Source organism: Bombus impatiens, unplaced genomic scaffold (assembly GCF_000188095.3).
Source record: "Bombus impatiens unplaced genomic scaffold, BIMP_2.2 scf_0536, whole genome shotgun sequence".
NCBI lineage: Eukaryota > Metazoa > Arthropoda > Insecta > Hymenoptera > Apidae > Bombus > Bombus impatiens.
The window spans coordinates 21,225-30,375 of NT_176955.1; the positions used below are offsets into that span (position 1 = coordinate 21,225).

The following is a 9,151-nucleotide window of genomic DNA, read 5'->3' on the forward strand; positions in this document are numbered from 1 at the left end:
AACGGTCTCCGTTCGATGGCTTCGACCTTCGCCGTCGACCAGCCTATGGCGACCTTTCCAGCCTGGGCCAGTTTCCTCACTGCACTGGCAGGGCCTCGTATCCACACGGTGCCAAGTCCGTTCCGGGCGGGGCGGATTTCTCCCAGCCGGATGTCCTCCGGCTTGCAGCCGCTCTCCCTCGCCAGGGTGTTCTGGATTTCCGCCTTGGTGGCCGCTATGTCTATCAGGGACACCCTTGCCTCCGCGGCTCGGAAGGGTGTCGCCACGCGGACCTCGTTCGGGTCCAGAGCCCGCGTCGTGCTGCGAGCGCTGCGGCCTTCTCCCTTCCCTGGTCCTCAGGGACCTCTAAGATGACGCCTCCGGTGATGGTTTTCCGCATTCTCATCGTATTGATGCCGACCTCGGTCAGGGAGAGTCCTTGGCCGCAGCCAGCACCTCCGCGTAGGATTGGCTCGATTTGTCCGTTAGGGTGATTGTTACCGCTGACGTTCGCGGTGTGCGTGGGAGGGGCCCCCTGCCTCCCCCTCTTCGTGCGTTCTCCAATCCACTCTCCGGGGTTTTCCTCTGGCTCTCCGCCCCTGTCTCGGGGATCAGCTTCGTCGGCTGCTTCTTCCCCTGTCTCCTTCTTCTTTCCGCTTCTTTTCCTTTCGACGGTCTGCCATTCCGTGACAGTTGTTCGGCCTCCCTTGGGTGCTGGGGCGTTTCTGGCTCCAGGCTCCATCCCTCTCGTGTTCGCGGTAGGAGCGACCTCCTTTCCTTCTCCTTTTTCTATTCTCTGCAGTCGTTCCTCCAGTCGGTGCAGCGAGGGTCTCATCTCCTCTACATGTTGTAGCTGTTCTCATTCCTTCAGCCGGGTCCGCGAGGAGTTCGGGGGATTCATTGGCCTTCTTTCTCTTCGCTCGGGGTGCTTCTCTGGCCGGGGTTTCCTCCTCCTCTGTTGTTTCTTCGGTCCATATTCCCTCCTTGTCCAGCGTGAAGCGGGAGGGTCCCTCCTTTGGCGGCATCGCCTTCGTCATGCTCCTGGTGCTGACGTGCGGCAGCTCCGCAGCCAGTTCCGTTTCCCTCCGTCCCCTAGCGTTTTCCTCTAACTCCTTCTCTTTCGCCATGGTTGCGTCTGTTTCCCCGTTGGGCGGGAAATGTCGCTCAGTCAGCACTTGCCACTCTGCCAGTCGCTGTCACTTTCGAGTGGCCCGCGCGACGCGCTTCGGGGCACTTGCCAATATGGCTGCCTCTGGGTAGTTCCTCGGGTAGCCCGTGTAGCGGCGCTGTTGTCACGCGTCCTAATATGGCTACTCCACCATCCTAACCTCACACTTGGTTGGTTTTGCTTTAACGCCTTGTCCAAGCCAGATTTCTTGTATCTACACCCGTTTTGCGTTCACAGGCACTAGTCCTCCACTCTGGTTACCTCCCTTGCCTAAGCTCTCCAGTTTTCCGGAGATTTCGATTACGCTCGCAGCTCCGTCCTCTCTACGTCTGCCTTCCATATATCCCCCCACCAGACTCCCATACGTTTTGTTACCTGGAGGTGCAGTTTGCATTGGGCCACAAACATCTGTATGTATAAGATCCAAAGTATTACTCGTCCTCGTCGTTGATTGTTTAGGGAAAGGTTTTTTCGTCATTTTTTCTTTTATAGAACACTCGCAAATTTCTCTTATGCCGCAGTCCCTTATCTTTATCCCCGTTACAAGTATGTCCTCTAATTGCTTTATTGCATCTATGTTTCTATGCCCGAAACGCTTAGGCCAGGTGTGTCGACAGTTTTCATTGTGTTCCTTCTCCTTAATTGTACATGCACTTTCGATGGTCATCAGTAGATATAAGTTGTTCGAGGCTGTAGCAAACACTTCTACTACTCCATCTTTTATAATACGACAACTGTCATACTCGAAACCTACTTTATAGCCGTCATTCGTTAATTTTTTCACCGAGAGTAAGTTCGAGCTTAGTCCAGGTATGTACAACACATTGTCAATATGCATGTTTATTATCTGACCGTTGCTTGGATACTTTATGATACCCGATCCTTTGCCTTTTACTTGAGCTGCCTTAACTTCGTCTGCTAGAAGTACAAAACCCTTTTCATCTGGATTGAAGCTGCTGGAAAAATTTCTGTCTGCCGTCATGTGGCTCGTAGCCCCTGAGACAATAATCCATACATCTGTACGTTTTCTGTCTTTATTACTCATTCAGAGGCGAAGTTCCTGGGAAATTTATCAGATGCCTTAATATTCTGTACTCACGAAAGCTTGCTGTTCTTCATCAGATGTATATTTCATCACCTTATTCACTTTATCTTTCTTTGTTTGCCATTTGGCGTATTTACGGCAATCCTTCTTCATGTGCCTGGGTTTCTTACAAAAGAAACATTTCGTCTTACTATTGCTACCATCACTTACATTCATTACCGTTTCATTTTGGTCTGTTGTTCATCCTGAACCTCTGCGCCGTTTATATTCGCCAATGAGCTTCCCTTTGATGAACTCGACGAGCTTCTCTTTGATGAATTCCATAGTGAGATCTGATTCCGGCCTACTTTCTAGACTGTTAATTAGAGGACTGTATGACTCTGGCAGACTACGTAGAATCATTGCGACTGACATCTCCTCATCCAAGGGTTTTCCTAATGCTGTTAGCTGATCGAACATGTTCAACATTTCTGTTACGTGTTCTTCCAAATTTCCGCCTTCAGCTAAGTTCATTCGACATATATCCTTGAGCAGAAATACTTTGTTTGATAACGATGCTCTCTGATGATAATTCTTTAGGGCCTCCATGCTTTCTGATGATAATTCTTTAGGGCCTCCCATGCTTGCTTCGCCGATTTTGCTCCCCGAATGTGAATAAGCTGACTATCCTCGACAAGTAACCCAATTGTCGCAGGAGCCTGATCGTCTTTATCTAGCCAATTTTGATCCATCTTGTCGGGCGCTGGAGTTGGATCTCTAATCACTGTCCAAACTTTATCTTTAATCAATAACAATGTTAGTTTATCTCTCCACGTCACGTAGTTGCTACCGTTAAGTCTTTGAATCTCGAAACGGTGCACTACCCGTCATTGTTAATTTGCTATAGTCCGCAATTATACACTTATACTTTACTTTCATACTTTCTGTTAATTGTTTAATATTTATTTTAGTCACGAACTTATTTCAACACTAGCACATTGGATCTGGACCCATAACCTGTTAGAACTTAATCTCGAAATTAAGATTAATAATCTGTAGAAGACACAATGTTTGTGTTCAAATAATATTATGTGATATTTATCAAACAAAAATTACAGGAAATATAAGTGAGCGTTGTGGAATGTTGACAGTTGGCTAGTTATTCTCAGACTAACTGACTTAGTGACCCATGGCCCTTGAAAAGATTTTGAACCCCCACTCTCTATGCAGTAAAGAGTGTGACCTGAGTAAATGTCTGTGTGGCGTCACGTGCCATGGAACCTTCTAGCAACTTCGCGATACAGAGCGCTACGCCGTCAAGGCGCCACACCGACGTGCCCAATGTTCCATCCATATCCTTACGCTTCTTCCGCCGAATTCTCGGAAGAGCATGCACACGCCAGCCGCCGCGGTACATCTCACGAACGCACGCTAGTGGGGATATCGCTGGGCAACGAAGGGAAGAATACGTTCGATCAATCACCTCATCTGTATGCGATTAATATCGTTGTATTCCAACATCAATAATTTAATTCACAGTGATATATTTCGAAGCAGGGGATGGCACACAATCCTTCATTACTGTTTTTACATTCATACGCAGTTCTTTGCCTTTCGCATGGCAAACGACACACCTTCTTCTTCGTGTCGTTCGTCTCGAACGATGTGACGAACGAGGGATCCGTGAACTAGGTGATGATCGTCCGTTGAATGATCGGTCGTTCGACGATCGACCGCTCGATGATAGGCCACGATATGTTCGTGATTTGCCATGACCTAGGTCTTGATGCAAATATGTGTGGTGTCGCTGTCTGCAGATGCGCCATGTACCGGCGGAGCATTGAGTAAGAGAGTATCCCTTGCCTAAGCAATTAGTACAGAACGACGCCCTTTTGGCTGTTTCAAGGCGATCCTTGGGCGACTTCGCCTTGAACACAGCACAATTCTATATTTCGTGTTGTCCTTGGCAAGTAGTCTGAGCGTGCAAGGGCTCGGCTTGAGGTCAACAGCGCCATTCCTCGAGTATAGATCTCATACTGGGCGTTACAGGTGTTCGTTAAATTATGGTTAAATTATTCAACCAGGCACGTTGAATTATCTCCGCTTCAATCAGATCTGGGCCAGGACATTTGCCCCTCTTCAGTCGCTTCACGGCGCCGCCGAGTTCTTCGAACCGGAACTCTGGGGTGTCTTCTTCGTTTGGAGGGATTATCATATTCCTCCTGATCTCTGCCTGCTCCGTCGTGTCCGTTTCTTCTTGGTCGTCTAGTACGATGGCGGACAGCATCGCGCCCGCAGTCGTACGCCAGTTGGAGGTATCTCCTTGTGGCGTCTGCAAGGTCGATCCTGCCACTTCTCCGCGAAGTTTACCCGCGACCGTTTTGTAAGCAATTCCCCAGAGTTCCTTATTGCCCTCTCTTGTGACAAATTCCTGCCAGCTCTGGATCTTGGCTCTGGTGATCCTCCTCGTATACTCTTTCCTAATTTCCCCGTGCCGCAGCTTCTCTTCTTCCCTCGTTGCAAGGTCCTTAGCCCCCTGGTACCTTCTTCTTGCCCCGTAGGCGTCCTTCTTTGCTCGTGTGAGCTCGGGCGTCCACCATGGTACCGACCTATAATGTCATATCTTCTTGGGAATGGCCGCGTCGCGGGCTCTTCTGAGGACGGCCTGCAATTGTTCGACCATTCGATCCACGTCTTCAGCTTGCTGGAGGGTGATCCCTCGGAGCGTCTCTATCTCCTCTATGACGATTCTTTGGAACACTTCCCAGTCGGCTTTTCGTGTGATGTAAAGTTTTTCCTCAAGCTGCCATTCGGTACTTCTTATCCCGAGAACCACGTGCGTCTCTGGGACTCTATGGTCGCTGGAGGTTCCGTCGTCTTGAACTCTCCATTCTTGTACGAGAGGTATTGCCCCTGGAGTCGTCAGGGTTACATCTATGTTCGACCACCCTCGAGTTGTCTCGAAGGTATAGGCCTGTCCTGGTTGATTAAGGACGCAGAGGCCGAATTGTGCTATAACAGCCTCTAAGGCTTCTCCTCTGTCGTCTATATACCTGCTATTCCATAATGGTGACTTAGCGTTGGAGTCCAGGCCGATAATGATCTTCTTACCTCTTAGACTTCTCAACACCTTCTCCAGTTGTTCTATGGCAACTCCAATGTCTTCAGTCGGCGGAAAATACTGAATTATCGCGTATAGCTCTGTTTGTCCATCACTTACCTGCACGCATATGCAGTGTGTTGTGCAGAGCCCAACAACTTTGAGTATCGTTAGGTGTTCGGATTTCACACCGACAGCTGCCATTGGTGGGTCCTCTTTTGACCCTCGAGAGTGTACTAGTGTACTTCAGTACCTATTACACCATTCCACCTCAAATTGGTGACCCCGACGTGATTGAAAGTTAAAGAGGTGACTGTGATAGTGATACTGAGACTCTAAACGCCGCGAATTGAAACTGCTGTACGATGGCAAATACCGACGGGATTGCGAAAAGTGCACGAGTTTACCAAATAATTAATATGCCTCCGCTGCAGCCGTCGGAGGTCACGGCGTGGTTTACGCTTCTGGAAATACAGTTCGAGGACATGGATCTTACGGACAACAAGCGAAAGTTCGTGACCCTCGCCAGGTGACTCGGCGGTCGGTACATATTGCATATCGAGGACGTGAGGAGAAGGATACCAGAGGCGGAACAATACGATAAGTTAAAAAACACGATCATTCGAGAGTTGGCAGATACAGCCAGCACGAGGTCACGCAAGCTGCTGACCTCCGAAGAGATGGGCGACCGAAAGCCGTCCCAATTCCATCAGCATCTGAGAAGACTAGCCGACCCCTACATGCCGGGTGATTTCCTCCTTACGTTCTGGAGCGAGCGACTCCCGGAATATATAGACACCGCCCTGGCCGCGGTGGATGAAACTGACGTAGAGAAGTCGACGCGGGCGGCCGACCGGATTTACGAAACACATTCGCTGACAAGACAGAGGGTCGCCGCTATCATGACCGAAAGTGCGGGAGGCGAACGACGAGATGCCCCCTAGAATCATCCACACCACCACCACAGGCTCTCCAGAATAGAGGCACAAATCGAGGCACTGCGCTTCGACCGGCGCCGCTATCAACGCCCAAACATGAGGCGGAACAGACCACGCCCGGGAAAAGATTCACAGAACTACGGTCTTTGCTATTATCATGCGACGTATCGAATGTCACAAGTAGTGTGAGCGTGCAAGGGCTCGGCTTTAAGGCCGACCACGCCATTCCTGGAGTATAGAACTCATACTGGCTTCGGCAAATAAGTGTTCGTTAATTATCCACGTCCACTGCCAATGCGTGCTACGCGAAAATTGGTAGCGACGCGCTTCGTCTGGCCGTCGGTAAATAAAGATTGCCGAACGTGGACGCGACAATGCATACCGTGTCAGCGCAACAAAGTCACCAGACACGTATCCTCGCCCGTCGGAACGTTCGGAACGTTAGCGGGCCGGTTTGAGCATATACACGTAAACATCATCACAATGCAATATTCGCAAGGATACCGTTATTGTCTAACGTGTATCGATCGTTTTTCGCGTTGGCCTGAAGCCATACCTATCGCCGATATCGAAGCGTCAACCGTGGCTTCGGCCCTCCTTTCTACCTGGATATCTCGTTTCGGCGTTCCCTTGAAAATTACGACTGATCAAGGACGTCAATTCGAATCGCGCTTATTCGAGGAATTATGCCGGTTGCTCGGCGTCAAACATTTGCGTACAACGGCCTACCATCCAGCGTCTAACGGGATCGTCTCATTAGGTATGAGAACCGCGATAAAGGAATCCGGGTCCCCCGCGGACTCGTCCCCCCGCCGCGTGTGACGTCCCACGCCTTCGCCGCGACCGTTGGCGGCGGAGGCTGTGCTTCCTGCGGACCCGGTAATCCTGCGGTATGTCCGATTTTTTTTTTCATCAAATTTATCCCTGCTCCGGTATCAGTAAGATGAACTCGTTCTCCTGCAATTCCTCTGAATGGTATTGTAAATGGTTGTCCGGCTGTTGTGTTAAACCTTGGTATTCCTGGTCTTCCGTTGTCGTTTCTTTCTGCTGATACTGATCCTCGTTCTCATCTGTTCCGATCTGCTTTGCCCGCGGAGGTGGTAGGTTTCTTTGGCTGGTTAATTGAAAATTTTGACACTGCGTTATCCCAATTCACCATATTTGAAACATTTTACTTGTTGTCGCTGAACAAGTGGTATACGTTCCGTTTTAAAAAATGATGACACATTTTTGTTGATTGGATTATTACGTGTGGCCGGTAGTGGTCGGTTGCTTGTCTGCATTAGTCTGTTACTAAGTCGGTTATACGTTGCTGTTGGTCGAGTAGCTGTCCTTCTCCATTCCTCTTGTTCTTCTCGTAAGTATCTTTCAATGTCAGCGGCTTTCTTTTCTGTTTCGATCAATGAAACTGGTTCGTTTGCTAACAGTATGCGTCCTATGTCGTGTCGAAGTCCTTTCAAATAAATTAGACTTACTTTTCTCATGGTGGTTTCAATCATTGTTTGTCGTGTAAGTGATTGTGGAGTTTCATTAGTTATTCCATAGGTAACTTTATTTAATATGCGACGGAATCGGATATTGAGACTTTGAACAGATTCGTCGCGTCCTTGTTTCAAATCGCGTAATTGTTCACCTTATTCGTCAGATGTTACTTGAACTCCTACGTTGGATCTCAAAGCGACATGTATATCTGCATAATTTTCAATACGTATGTTCCGAATACTTTGCGTGGCTGTACCAACTATTCTATCGATTTTAATGGCTTCCAATAACACATTTTTTTGTGAACAACGCATTCGCATAGCACGTACTTTTATGAAATCTTCCACTCCAACATCATTGTCACCGTTTGAAATTGGAATGTATCTGATGGCTGATAACATAATCGTGTTGTCGCAGTTCATTGTAGTCTTATTATTCGTCATCGTCGTCGCTTTCAGGGTCAAATATCATTTCGGGTGCGCTCGCTATTGGTATACGATCCCTACTTCTCGATTTCGCGGTTTCTTTTGTGGTGTTAGTTACAGATTCAAACTCTTTGGTCACAATGGTTCCCTGACTTCCAATGCCTAGCTTCAATTCGGCAACTGATTTTCCTAGCGTTGGGTTAATGACCCTCGGGCGTCGGGGTAATCGTGTCGCTCGGGTCACTGTCCTCGCCACTACTACCAACGTACAAATCCGCAGAAATGCGACTATCTGGCATTTTCCTCAACCTGTCGTGACTATACTTGTAAGAGCGTTTGCCGTCTAACGTTTTTAGAACATATCTGTCCCCCTCCAAAATCTCTGCTATCCTAAATGGACCCTTAAATTTCGGATCTAGTTTACATTGGTTTCTCTCTTCAAGTTTTCGTAGCACAAAATCACCGAGGTTGAACCTAACCACTTGCGCCTTAGTTTTGTCAAATCTGTCCTTGTCGTACTTGGCACTAGCCTCTCCCTCTATATTATCGAGTAGTGTCGAGTCGTATGACCTAGTTACTTTACCGATCAGTAGTTCCAACGGGCTTGATTTAGTTACGCGGTTGGTGGTGCAATTTAAAGCCAATTGTATTTCCCCGATCGCGTCTTGCCAAGACCGCCTGGTTGTTTCTATTGTCGTGAACATATTTTTTAGCGTTCTCATAATACGCTCTACCTGTCCGTTGGCCCTACTAACACCGGTTGCTATTAGGTGGAGCTGAATGTTCCTATCTTGGCAAAAATCTTGGAATTCTTTACCCGTAAAGCATCTTCCTTGATCCGCTATTATCCGGCAGGGACTGCCGAATAAAAATATGGCGTACTCTAGCGCTTTAATGGTATTCAGGGAATCTATCTTACGGGTATGGTACAAGTATACAAATTTGGTGAAGGCGTCGACTAACACAACGACATACTCCTTCGAGTCACTTTTACCGCTTAGTTTGCCCGTTATATCCACATGAATCGTATGCCAA

General features: G+C 48.2%; 2 pseudogenes; both read right to left on the bottom strand.

The window, feature by feature from the left end:
* Positions 1-1,106, bottom strand: part of LOC112213211 — an 18,655-nt pseudogene extending 17,549 nt beyond the window's left edge.
* A 6,001-nt stretch (positions 1,107-7,107) lies between these two features.
* On the bottom strand, positions 7,108-8,312 carry LOC112213213 (annotated as a pseudogene).
* Between the last annotated feature and the right edge of the window lie 839 nt (positions 8,313-9,151).